Here is a 12,926-nt window from a genome sequence, read left to right on the forward strand (position 1 = left end):
GATTATGATATAACATATAATAAATTAAATTTTTAATGCAATGGAAAGACACTGTAAGAGAGTAGCTCTCAAGCTCAGCCAAGCATTGGAGTTCCCTATCGGACTGGTTAAAATAAATTGCTAAGCTTCATCTTCAGATTTTTCTGCTTCAGGAATTTTGGGAGTTGGGCCTGAGAATTTGCATTTTTGACAAGTTCCTAGGTGATGCTAATACTTCTGGTGCTGGTTGAAAACCACTGAAAAATGTTGAGCTAAACCAGGCCCAGGATGTAGAGCTGGTGGTGTCTGAAGTTGTGTCTCATGCAGAATTGGGTGGTACAGAGTAGCGGGTGCTGGTGGGGGTGGCTGGGAGGAGGAGGAGGCAGTGGTGGCAAATCACTTGTAAATGGTGACAAAGCAGGATCAGAGGCCTTAACTTCAGGAGTGTGAAAGAGTTTTGTGCTTTCATGGGACTCTTCTTTATTTTATTCTATTTTGGGGAGGGAGGGAGGGGGGCTTTTCTTTATGAACCAAACTGTGTGAAGGTGGCCATAAAGGGTAAACAAGTGAAATAATTACAGTGGTTGGAATAAAAATTGGGATGAATGGGTTCCAAAGCAGGATACTCAAATAGGTGGGCACCAATCTGCAGAAACAATGAGAACTTCAAAAAGCCAATCAGGAGCAGTATGCAGAGGGAAAGACCAAGAAGGGCTGCCCCTGGAAAGAAGACCTCTGGTCTGCAATAGAAAAATGTTGAAGTGAAAACCAAAAAGAACAAAACATCTGGAAATAGAGAGGGTACAAATGAGACATCTCAGTCTCAGGAGAAAAGGGCCCAAGTAGATCCTACTGCTGAAAATGAGAAAACATTCATGAGCAGAGTTGAAGTTAAAATAAAGATTCCTAAAGAACTGAAACCCTGGCTTTTTGATGAGTAGGACTTAGTTACCTGGCAAAAGCAGTTTTTTTATCTTCCTACCAAGAATAATGTGGATTCCATTCTAGAGGATTATGCAAATTATAAGACTCTCAAGGAAACACAAATAGTACAGAGTGTGCTGTTTAAAGGAGTCCTGGAAAGGATAAATGAATACTTCAGTGTAAAGCTGGGCACTCAGCCGCTCTACACATTTGAGAGACCACAGTATCTGAAATCCTCACAGACCTCTCTGATGCATCCATGTCCCAGGTGTATGGAGCGCCACATTTGTTGAGACCATTTGCATAAATTGGAACAATGTTGGCCTATATGCCTCTGGATGAGAAAAGTCTTGCTTTATTACTGAATTATCTACGTGATTTCCTAAAATATCTGACAAGAACGTTACAACTTTGTTTAGTGCCAGCACTTATGAAGTGGCTTCTCCATAGTACCATCAGAAAGCTGTGTGAGGCATTTATACTCACTTATATTTGGATCTCTGTAAACTCATTTTTGTGTTTTAGTCTTTCTCTTGTATGAATAATGTACTTTAGAAATGTTAATGTATAACAGGATTGTTGGATATCTGTTTGATTTCAAAGAGAGAAAATAAAAGGAGATACAGCTACTTTTTTTCTTTTTTTTTATTTCAAAGTTGCTACCAGGGTATTCAACAATGGCCAATAGAGAGACATACTGTAGAGTGTTTCATTGCTTAATGACAAAGCTGCTTTTGAATGCTTGTGGTTCTAGTGTGTAGTGATAGTACACACTTTTATAAAATGTATTAATGCTGTATGACAAAATGCTCTGATTCCTAGTGCCAAAGGATCAATTCAACTGAACACATATATCCATCTTCTGTCCCCGCCCCCCACTTTTTTAATGGTGCTTACTTCAAAAGCCCATCCTTTACAAGTCATCCTTGTTGTTTATTAAGCATTTTATCTTTGTTCAGATTGTTTAAGGATGGTCACTTGTTTCATAGCTTTTACATTTTATTACGTTTTAACATGACAAATACATTGCACTTTGGCTACAGTTTTCTGGAAAAGCTAGTGTTTTAGAAATCATTTTTCACATCGTCAATAAGTTTTTTTCTTTAAATGTCTAAAAAAGAAAAATGTTGAGCTACATTACAAAGACCAGTTTAAAATTTCAAAGGGTCCAAAAGTTGATTCACAGGTAATTAAGACAAAGAGGTACAAGGGCAATTTCTGGCAAGAATAGACTTCTAATCATCCAAGTGGTAGGACATTAATTCTTTTTTTTTTTTTTTTTTTAAGCTAAAAAGACTGGCAGTGAGGCGGCAGTGTATATAGTAAAAGGAAGGTGGTCAGAGAACTCAAATTCTTATTGGAGAGAGATCAAGATCCTCCAGGTCCTTATAGGTCAAGTTTGTCAAAAAATTAAAATATAAAGATGTATTGGATGGCTTTTAAGGAAAAACATCATCACCAGAATTATTTTAAATGTTTGAGGGAATGCTAAACTGACAGGAAACTAGAACACTAAAGAAGATAAAAGAACAGGAAACATGTTGATTTCAAAGTTACAATGATCTGTTTCATGTGTTCCTATACTAATGAATGTTAATACTGAAAATAATTTAGTTAAGTAAATGTATATGAAATAATTTTCAATATTTAGGTGACTATAAAAATGTAAGTTATTTTTGGTATTATACTCATTTATACTTTTCCAGTTCCTCCCTGTTGGCTCAGCTAGTAAGGAATCTGCCTGCAATGCAGGAGACCCGGGTCCAATCCCTGGGTCGGGAAGATCCACTGGAGAAGGGAATGGCAACCCACTCCAGGATTCTTTTTACGAAAGTAAAAGTGAAAGTCACTTAGTTGTGGCTGACTCTTTGCGACCCCATGGACTAGACAGTCCATGGAATTCTCCAGGCCAGAAAACTGGAGTGGGTAGCCATTTCCTTCTCCAGAGGATCTTCCCAACTCAGAGATTGAACCCAGGTCTCCCGCATTGCAAGTGGATTCTTTACCAGCTGAGCTACAAGGAAATATAGTCACCTGAAATTTGAAGACTAATTATTTCATATACATTTACTTAACTAACTTTATAATAATCACTTAAAGTAGATAGAAATTAATATCTCTCATGAGAATATAAAGGGCTTCCCTGATGACTCAGACAATAAAGAATCTGCCTGCACTGTGGGAGACCTGTGTTTGATCCCTGGGTTAGGAAAATCCCTTTGAGGTGGGCATGGCAATCCACTCCAGTATTCTTGCCTGGAAAAGCCCCAAGGACAGAGGTGTTGGGTGGGCTACAGTCTATGGGGTCACAAAGAGTTGTACATGACTGAGTGACTAAGCACGTGAAAATATAAAGGGAGTTTTTATTAAAATGAACTGAATTCTTGATACTTAATTAAACAGATTTATAAGATATCTTGGAGATAACCTATAAAGTGAGTTCAGCCATGTCAAAGGACTAGTCACAGGTTCACTAACATGTATTGAGGAAAAAATGCAACTCCCTTTGGTGGTAAACATGCTTGTAAATAGGCTGAAAGAACCCCAGATGTATACTAGGTTGACTGAAATAGTCATATGTTTTCATTTCTCTTATTCATCAATCATTTATTGAGTATATGACTTTTCAAAAAAATTAAAGGAAATATTGGAAATTTAAAAAATGTCCCTTAAAAGAAAACCTTAGATGTCTTATTAATGTGTTTTACTTCAAGTAGCTTAGATACACTGTAAAGTAGTTTTATGTTATTCTACTTATCCAATACTGTGCCTCACACATACACATTCACATGAACATATATATATACTCATAGGCACCTACATTCACTATTCTGCATGAATTATTTCTTTTGTACATTGTAGTTGTTGTTCAATCACTAAGTTGTGTCCAACTGTGTGACCCCATGGACTGCAACAGTCCAGGATTCCATGTGCTTCACAATCTCCCAGTGTTCACTCCAACTCATGTCCATTGATTTGGTAATGCCATTCGACCGTCTCACGCTCTGTCTCCCCCTTCTCCTCCCGACCCCAATCTTACCCAGCATCAGGGTCTTTTCCAATGAGTCGGCTCTTCCCATCAGGTAGTCAAGCTATTGGAGCTTCAGTTTCAGCATTAGTCCTTCCAATGAATATTCAGGGTTAATTTCCTTTAGGATTGACTGGTTTGATCTCCGTGCTGTCCCAAGGGACTCTCAAGAATCTTCTCCAGCACAATTCAAAAGCATCAGTTCTTCAGTGGTCAGCTTTTATATGGTCCTCCTCTCATATCTGTACATGACTACTGGAAAAAAACAACTTAGATTATACAGACGTTTGTCAGCAAGTGATATCTTTGCTTTTTAATGTGCTATCTAGGTTTGGCATAGCTTTCCTTCCAAGGGGCAAGTGTCTTTATTTTCGTGGTTGCAGTCACCATCAGCAGTGGTTTTGGAGCCAAGAAAATAAAATCTCTCTGTTTCCACTTTTTTCCCATCTATTTGTCTTGAAGTGATTAGACTGGGTGCCAAGATCTTAGTGTTTTGACTATTGAGTATTTCACTCTCCTCTTTCACCTTCATCAAGAGGCTCTTTAGTTCCTCTTTGCTTTCTGCCATTAGAGTGGTATCATCTGCATATCGGAGGTGTTTCTATTTCTCCTGGAAACCTTGATTCCAATTTGTGATTCATTCATCCCAGCATTTCACATGATGTACTATGCATATGAGTTAAACAAGGTGACAATATACAGCCTTGATGAACTCATTTCCCAGTTTTGTATGGGGAAACATAGAGATTAGATCAAAATAATATCCATAAGAAAGAACAAAAAGAAAGGAAGGGATAGAGAAATTAAAACAGCTCAATTTAAGAGTATTATAATTTGATGTTGACGAAATAAGGAAATAAGGTAATTTCTGACTATTGTTCATTAGTAGACGTTGCTGCCTGATTTTCTGATATTACCAAATTATACTAACTTCATAAGGCTGCCTATATTATGTAGAAGGAAAAAATGGTGACATAATTTTGGCTAAAACAATGGAGATAAATCCAAGTTTATCAGTTGTTTCTTAATGGAAATTTATATACTTTAACTTTTTCACCCATAAAGTCTGAATCCATTTTGTGACTTGGAGCATATTAATAAGAATGTAGTTTCATGGTGATGGGAACACTCCTACCTTGTAACCAAGCTGCTGATACAAGCCTGATTAATGTAGTATTCCATCATACCATCTACATGAAATTTTTCAAGTATTATATCATCCTAGCTACATGAAGAATTGCACAGGTCTATATATTTGGCATAATATTAATATAATAAATAATTATATTACTCATAATAAATTAAGAGTAATTGGCAAAAGTAATTGGCAAAATATGGCTCTTTAACAGGGCGTTTAGAACACCCCCCTCCCCCAATTTATTATTCCTATGACAAATATAGCAGAGTGTATTTTCTAAGAAAATTTAACAATTAACTCCTATTCCATATACTCTTTCTGCAATGTGGCCTTGTCATTTCTCCATCAAAAATTGGAGTATGTTTTTCAATTTCTTTCTCTCAAGGCAAGTGTAGTATGAATGTGCTACCATTAGAATATATCAGGAATGTTGCTGTTCTGTTAGTAAGCATTTGCCATTTCTTATCTTATGGGACACTCACTCTTGAGATCCTCTCACTCAGGAACGACCTACCATGTTGTACGAAGAGGAACCCAAGCCCATGTGGCAGGTTCATATACAGGAAATCTGCGCTACAACTCCAGCTTAGTTCCCAGCAGGCAACCAGACAATTCTGCCATCCAAGTTAATGGGTCACCTGCTCTGAGTGGACCCAAATAGGGGATCTCAAGTAAGAATCACTCACCTAAGTGTAGTCAAATCACTGCACCACAGAGATACTTTGTTATAAGCCACTAAAATTGGGCCATTTGTTATGTAAGAACAGATAAGTGGAATATCAACAATCACTCTGGCTTGAAAGTCTGTAAGTCCTTCATTAAGGAACTTAAAGAAGTCTCTGGAATTTTCTCTGGGCTTTGGAAATGCATATTCTGTTCTAAAGAATATTAGTTGTCAGGATACAAATTAACTCACTCAAAATTATGAATACCTGGTGATAAAATGCTTGTCCCAATAAGACCCTTCTAGGTACATGCTGATGAAGAAAAAGTGAATCGTTCTTATCTTTTGAAAATTTCTCCAGCCTCTCTCCCTTGATTTTTCTTATAGAAGGCAACTGCCTCTACCCTCCAAGTATACAATTTTCAGGGTTTATACTTACAGCCAAGGTTTTCTATAAGCATCTCTGTCTTGATTTGGGGGAAGAATGTTCTCACTCTCCTGATCAGTCTCAGTTCATCCTCCCACTGATTGGATGTACTTTCTTGTCTTGTACACAAGATCTTGCTGGTTCACAGTGATATAAAATTTTAGAACTTTAAAGTATGAATTATTATTCAGTGTTTCTAATGGTAGCCTGTCATCTAATTAAAGTGTTCATGTTATCACCATCACCCTAAAAAAGTACAGAGAAGATTAGATAAGTGGTTTCCAAAAGTTGTTCTTTTAATGATTTTTCCCCTCTTCATTGCATTATAACATTGAATTCAATATCCTATTTAGATTATTAGGCTAAGGAAGCCTCTAGAATTATAATACATGCTGTACTAAATTCTTTTCTCATCTACATACCTCTGAAAATTCAGCAATCACTTTGAATTGCTCTAATAAAATCAATTTCTTCAGTAAATGTGTTTCATAAAGATACTTTCTTCAGTCACAAGAGGTAGTGGTCACTTATTAGACAAGTTAACCAAGTTAATTGGTCATAGGAATGAATTATACTTCCCATTGTTACTTTGAATTTTAGTTTTTTTTAAAATTTTTTTTAAGTGGTGGAAAATTATTAATAAATTACAAACTGAGAATGTCTTTTTTTTTTTTTCTTTGTTGGTCTTGTTTAGCTCACAAGACCTCCAAAAATTGAGGGTGACACAGTGTATGTTTCTCCTCGGACCTAACCATGTGAATGAGAGAATGTCTTTTATTTAGGCAAATTTAAGGTACCTAGCTGTTTCATTTTTAAATATTCTTTAAGGTTTTATTTTTCTTTTTATTGATATACTCCAGATGCCAGGAGATTAATATGCACTGTAACCTGGGCAGTGAATATAATTACTATTGCCATTGGAAAAATACAACTATGGAATTATAAGACACAAGAGACAGCAAAGGTTTTAAAAATCCAAGAGGGGTGATAGTTTTATTTTAGAACATTTATTATTATACAATCTTAGAAGTTGAAGATAGACTTAAAAAAAAAAAAGCCAAAAAAATGCTCATAGTGTTCCATTATTTGTTAAAGCCATCTGGAATTTGAGTACATTTTGTATCCTGTTATTTTCTGGAGAATAGTTATTTGATGGTATTTGTGCCCTTGCAGCATTTTAATACTTAGATACATCAGAAAAGTATTCCAATAAGCCACTGAAATTAAATGCAAAACACTATTGCAACTACATTTAACTTACGTTTATCCATACTTGATGACAAATTAAGTAAATGAGAATACAATGTGGATTTTAACTTTAGCATGTTAACTTTGAGTGCCTTCTGTCTTTGCAAATTTATCACAGAAAAACAATAAAAATATTTAGGTCACTGGATCTTTTAAAAGGCTCAGTTTCCTGAAATTGTAAATAAGCAAGTTATCTGTTATGAAACAGCTTTTAAAAAACTATTGTATGTTCAAAGTTTTAGTTTTTTTTTGTTGTTGTTGTTTTTTAATATAATGACATCTCATTGTTCCTTGCAAAATTCTATTTTAGACTGAGGAGAAGAGATTGAAGTGTTCATTTTGTTCTTGTTGTTCAGGTGACTTTGACACCCTGGACTGCAGCACACCAGGCCTCCTTGTCCCTCTCTATCCCCTAAAGTTTACCCAAATTCACGTCCACTGAGTCGGGATGCTCTCCAGCCATCTCCTCCTCTGACTCCCTCTTCTCCTTTTGCCTTCAATCTTTCCAGCATCAACGTCTTTTCCAATGAGTTGCCTGTTCACATCAGGCCAAAGTATTGGAGCTTCAGCTTCAATCAGGTCTTCCAATGAATATTCAGGATTGATTTCCTTTAGGATTGACTGGTTTGGTCTTGCAGTCCAAGAAAGTCTCAAGTCTTCCCTAGCATCACAATTCAAAAGCATCAGTTCTTCAGCACTCTTTTTGGTCAAACTCTCACATCTGTACCTGACTACTGGAAAGACCATAGCTTTGACCATATGGCCCTTTGTTAGTAAAATGATGTCTTTGCTTTTTAATACACTGTCTAGTTTTGTCATAGCTTTCTGTCCAAGGATCAGGCATTTTTTAATATCATGGCTGCAGTCGCCATCTGTTGTAATTTTGGAGCCCAAGAAAATATAATATTTTACTACTTCTACTTCCCCCCTTCTATTTGCCATGAAGTAATGGGACCAGATGCCATGATCTTATTTTTTTGAATGTTGAATTTTAAGCCAGCTTTTTCACTCTCTTCAGCTTCATCAAGAAGCTCTTTAGTTCCTCTTCAGTTTCTGCCATTAGAGTAATGTCATCAGCATGTCTGAGGCTGTTGGCATTTCTCCTGGCAGTATTAATTCCACTTTGTAACTCATCCAGCCCAGCATTTCTCATGATGTACTCTGCATATAAGTTAAATAAACAGGGTGACAATATATAGCCTTGTTGTACTCCTTTCTCAATTTTGCCAGTCAGCTGTTTCATGTAGGGTTCTGACTCTTGCTTCTTGACCCTCATAGAGGTTCCTCAGCAGGTAGGTAAGGTGGTCTGGTACTCCATCTCTTTAAGAGTTTTCTTGAGTTTGTTGTGTTCCACACAGTTAAAGGCTTATTACCTTGTTTTTTCTATGATCCAACGGATGTTGGCAATTTGATACCTGGTTTCACAACCTTTTCTAAATCTAGCTTGTACATCTGGAAGTTCTCAATTAAAGTACTGCTGAAAGCTAGCTTGAAGGATTTTGAGCATAACCTTACCAGCATGTGAAATGTGTACAATTATCTGATAGTTTGAACATTCTTTGACATTGCCCTTCTTTGGGATTGGAATGAAAACTGACCAGATTTGCTGACATATTGAGTGCAGCACTTTAAATGTCTTCATGTTAGTGTTAACACAAACTAAATTTTGCTCTCCAGTGTAGATGGGCTGGGCTAGAGCAAAAGCAAGGGAGGGATCATATAAAAGGTTATTTTATTCTCTTAGTGATGATAAACTGGTTAAAGCAGTGAATATGCAGATTAAGATATAGGAAGGTATTTGTAAGATATTAAAAGCATTGAATTGAACTTTTGAACATAGAACTGACATAGAATTCAACACTGAATACTTTGCATTCTAATCAGATAAATATGCTTTTAGAATAATAAGTAATAAAGTAAATGAAATAAATTCTTTACTGCCAATAATTTTTATACTATCAAATAGCACAAAGGGATAAAAAGAGCAATGCTAAACTGCCAAATTAAAAATAAAGGATATATGTAAGTCACAATATATGTTCAGTCAAGTCATAATGCTGTATAACTTAAACGTATACAGAGCTAAATGTAAATTATATCTCAATAAAATTGGGGGAAGTAAAACATGCTTCTGCCAGTTAACTAAATCTGTTGCAGCCTTTAAAAAAGAGTTGGAAAACTTGCTTTGTAAATATGTAAAACAAAAACTCTTTGCATCTAATAAATCCACTTTGAAAATAAATACAGTCCTTTTCAAAGTCAACAGCCTCATATTGTATAAAGATATTGTTTAGTGTATAAAGTAGAGGATACATATTGTATACTCTATTGAGTATACATGTTGTATAAAGTAAAGTATATTCAGAAGATATATGCCTAAGTGTAACATAGACATTTAAAAAATAAGATATATGAAGAGTACAAATACTAAAAACAAACAAAAATATTTCATATTAAGAAAATTGAAATTCAAGGCAAAAGCAACTCAGTGTGGCATAAGTATCTTATTTCCATAATCATAACACTTGAAGGAAAATTAAAATAGCAGTTGATGCTGTTTATATAAAATAGCCTAGCATTAAATCATTGTTGGAAATAGAAGCATATATTAGAAAGGATTTTTTTATAAATCCTATAAGCATAAACTATATTGAAGATTAATCTTATAATAATTGAGGTCAATATTTATCTTAGGAGGTGAAACTTTAATACTTTTTAAATGAAAGGTATTTATTAGCAATTCACAATGTTGAGGAAAGAATAGGGCGATTTTTACATAAGGAGTCAGAGTTAGGCTTATTAGACATTTCCATCCATGAATCAAAGATAAACTTTTGATTCAAAGGAAAACATTCTGTCAAAAGCCCAGTACAAGTAATACAACATACATAAGATGTTAGTACTAATGTAAAGACAAAACTATGTAAAATAGATGACCAGAGCAAGTTAGATTCATGAAGTAGGGCACTCAAAGGTGGTGCTCTGGGACACCCAGAGGGATGTGGTGGGGAGAGAGGTGGGGATAGTTTCAGGATGAGGGGACACATGTACAGCCATGGCTGATTCATGTCGATGTATGGCAAAAAACACCACAATATTGTAAAGTAATTAGCTTTCAATTAAAATTAATTAATTTTAAAAAGACTAAATTAATAGGCAGGTTTTTGCAACATACATTTGTCTTTGAAGAGATTTTCTGGGACTGAAATCTGTTGGATGCCAGAAACTGAGAACTGCTGTTTCCCAAACATGTTGGCAGCTTACCTACCTGTGGGGTAGGACAGGGGATGAATCTAAGAACTACTTAGTTCTATGTTACCAGTTTCGACATGGAGCACAACAGGCTGTGTAAGACATTGGAGAAGGAAGGATCATCCTCTCTTGCACTCTGAAGAACCACTGCAGGTTTCTGACCTTGGGCTGCTGGTCATGAGTGGTGTTCAGTTCCTGGGTTTCTGTTGGTCTCCAAGTGAGATCTGTCTTCCCTGACAGCTCAGATGGTAAAGAATCTGCCTGCAATGCAGGAGACCCTGGTTCAGTTCCTGGGTTGGGAATATCTGCTGGAGAAGGGGTAAGCTACCCACTCTAATATAGAGGGCTTCCGTTGTGGCTTAGCTGGTAAAGAATTCGCCTGCCATGTGGGAGACCTGGATTTGATCCCTGGGTTGGGAAGATCCCGTGGAGAAGGGAAAGGCTACCCACTCCAGTACTTTGGCCTGGAGAATTCTGTGGAATGTATAGTCCATGGGGTCGCAAAGAGTCGGACACAAGTGAGATCAGCATTTGTGTTCAGGATGTCATAGGTTTCACTTTAACAACTTTATGTGTGAAATGTGATACCTGGAAAAGGCTATTTAAACTTAATGAATCATAGATTCCTTGCCCATAAAATGGAAATAACAGTTTTTGCACAAGTTGTTATAAGGCTAATGTAAGATATTTTTCCTTGTTTACTAAAAACAGTGCCTGACATATCATCTCTCTATTGTCAATCATATTTTTAAGTATAAATAAATATTCACTACATTTCCATAATTCAACTAAATTGTGCATAATGTCAGATAAAACTGTAGAAACATTAATAAAAAGATTAGATAGAATGCTAAGTATTTCAGAACATCCACATTTAAAACTCTACATAATAACTCAGTAAAAATACAGTCAAAAAGATAAATGGAATATTATGTTTAAGTAAAAAAACAGTACTAATACTCAAAACTATGTCCAAAACTTTGCAGGAAGCAAGTACAGAATCATGTAATTTCATTGTTAGACAATAACTATTGGAAACATACTAAATAAAATTCAATAAGAAATGATAGAATAGAATGATGAGATAAAGTATTGGATGCCCAGTTTGATTTGGATATCAGATTTTTTATAAGTATGTTCTAAATATTTATTGTCATTGTCTGAAACTAAAATTGAACTCAGTGCTCTATATTTTTGTTTGACATATCTGCCCACCTTAAAGGCTTTATTCAACATTAAGGAAAATAGTAAGAATATAAAAGTAAGCATGTGAATAAATATTCTAGAAATTAGAAATTGTATAACTAAAAATTCAGTGTATGGATAATAAGCATGATAAAATGTTGAAAATATCAAATGTCATTCTTTTAGTAGAAAAGACACGTAAAACTGCAAAAGAAAGAAATAATACAAGGAAATAATACAGATATTACTGTATACTGTTTGCAAAATGTTATGGCATATACTTCAAATAAATGATTAGGAAAAACTGCCCAGATCATAGTAAATTAGCTGTGTGTGTGTGTGCTAAGTCACTTTAGTCGTATCTGACTCTTTTCGACCCTATGGACTGTAGCCCTCCAGGTTCCTCTGTCTGCATTCTCCAGGCAAGAATACTGGAGTGGGTTGCCATGACCTCCTCTAGGAGATCTTCGCAGCCCAGGGATCAAACTTGCATCTCTTACATCTTCTGCATTGACAGGTGGGCTCTTTATCACTAGCACCAACTGGGAAACCCAGATGAGCTATAGTGAGATCAAAATCATGGCTAAACTGGTACTTACATCTTATTCTTTCCAGGGGGTAAAGGGACTAGGGATAATTGTGAGATAGGAATTATCATATATACACTACTATATATAAAATAGATAAATAATAAGGACCTACTGTGTAGCACAAGAAACTCAATTCAGTACTCTGTAATGGTCTATATGGGAAGATAATCTAAAAAAGAGTGGATACATGCCTATGTATAACTGATGATGCCCTCTTTTGTTGGACATTTAGGTTGCTTCCACATCCTGGCTATTGTAAATAGCGCTGCAATGAACATTGGAGTGAATGTATCTTTTCAAATTATAGTTTTCTCTGGATATTTGCCCAGGAGTGGGATTGCCAGATCGTATGGTAGCTCTATTTTTACTTTTTAAATGAACCTCCTTACTGTTCTCCATAGTGGCTGAACCTTTACATTCTCACTAGCAGTATAGGAGGGTTCTCTTTTCTCCACATTCCAACATACATTGATTTTGTAGATTTATTGATG

General features: G+C 35.7%; 1 pseudogene; it reads left to right on the top strand.

Moving 5' to 3' along the window:
* Nucleotides 1–385: 385 nt before the first annotated feature.
* On the top strand, nucleotides 386–1,374 carry LOC136173445 (mortality factor 4-like protein 1; annotated as a pseudogene).
* The last annotated feature ends 11,552 nt before the right edge of the window (nucleotides 1,375–12,926 follow it).

This window comes from Muntiacus reevesi, chromosome 8 (genome assembly GCF_963930625.1).
Source record: "Muntiacus reevesi chromosome 8, mMunRee1.1, whole genome shotgun sequence".
Lineage (NCBI taxonomy): Eukaryota > Metazoa > Chordata > Mammalia > Artiodactyla > Cervidae > Muntiacus > Muntiacus reevesi.